This window comes from Orycteropus afer, unplaced genomic scaffold, assembly GCF_000298275.1.
Source record: "Orycteropus afer afer isolate SDZICR_OR568_19922 unplaced genomic scaffold, OryAfe1.0 scaffold00008, whole genome shotgun sequence".
Lineage (NCBI taxonomy): Eukaryota > Metazoa > Chordata > Mammalia > Tubulidentata > Orycteropodidae > Orycteropus > Orycteropus afer.
The window spans coordinates 14374542-14375062 of NW_006921595.1; the positions used below are offsets into that span (position 1 = coordinate 14374542).

The 521-nt window shown below is 39.0% G+C and overlaps 1 protein-coding gene across 1 annotated transcript in view; it reads left to right on the forward strand.

Annotated features, from left to right (window-relative positions):
- RAPGEF5 (Rap guanine nucleotide exchange factor 5) overlaps positions 1 to 521 on the forward strand; it is a 379123-nt gene that overhangs the window by 177933 nt on the left and 200669 nt on the right. The window lies entirely within an intron of this gene.

A 521-nucleotide genomic window follows, 5' to 3' on the forward strand; every position in this document is an offset into this window, starting at 1 on the left:
ACTTCACCAAGGAGAATATTCAAGCGGCCAACAAACATATGAAGAAATGCTCATGATCATTAGCTATTAGAGAGATGCAAATCAAAACAACAATGGAGCAGTCTTGCTCCAGCACTAGTAGCAGAGTTCAACAAGACAGAAAAATAACAAATGCTGGCGAGGTTGTGGAGAGATTAGGACTCTCATACACTGTTGGTGAGACTGTAAAATGGTACAACCGTTGTGGAAAGCAGTATGGCGATTCCTTCAAAAGTTGGAATTAGAAATAACCATTTGATCCAGCCATTCCATTACTAGGTATATACCCTAAAGAAGTGAGAGCCATGACAAGAACAGATAAATAGACTCATCGCAGCACTATTTACAATAGCCAAAAGATGGAAACAACCTAGGTGTCCATAAACTGAGGAATGGATAACCAAACTGTGGTACATACACACAATGGAATACTATGCAACGCTAAAGAATAATTTAGAATCTGCAAAACACTGCATAACGTGGATGAACTTGGAGGACATTAT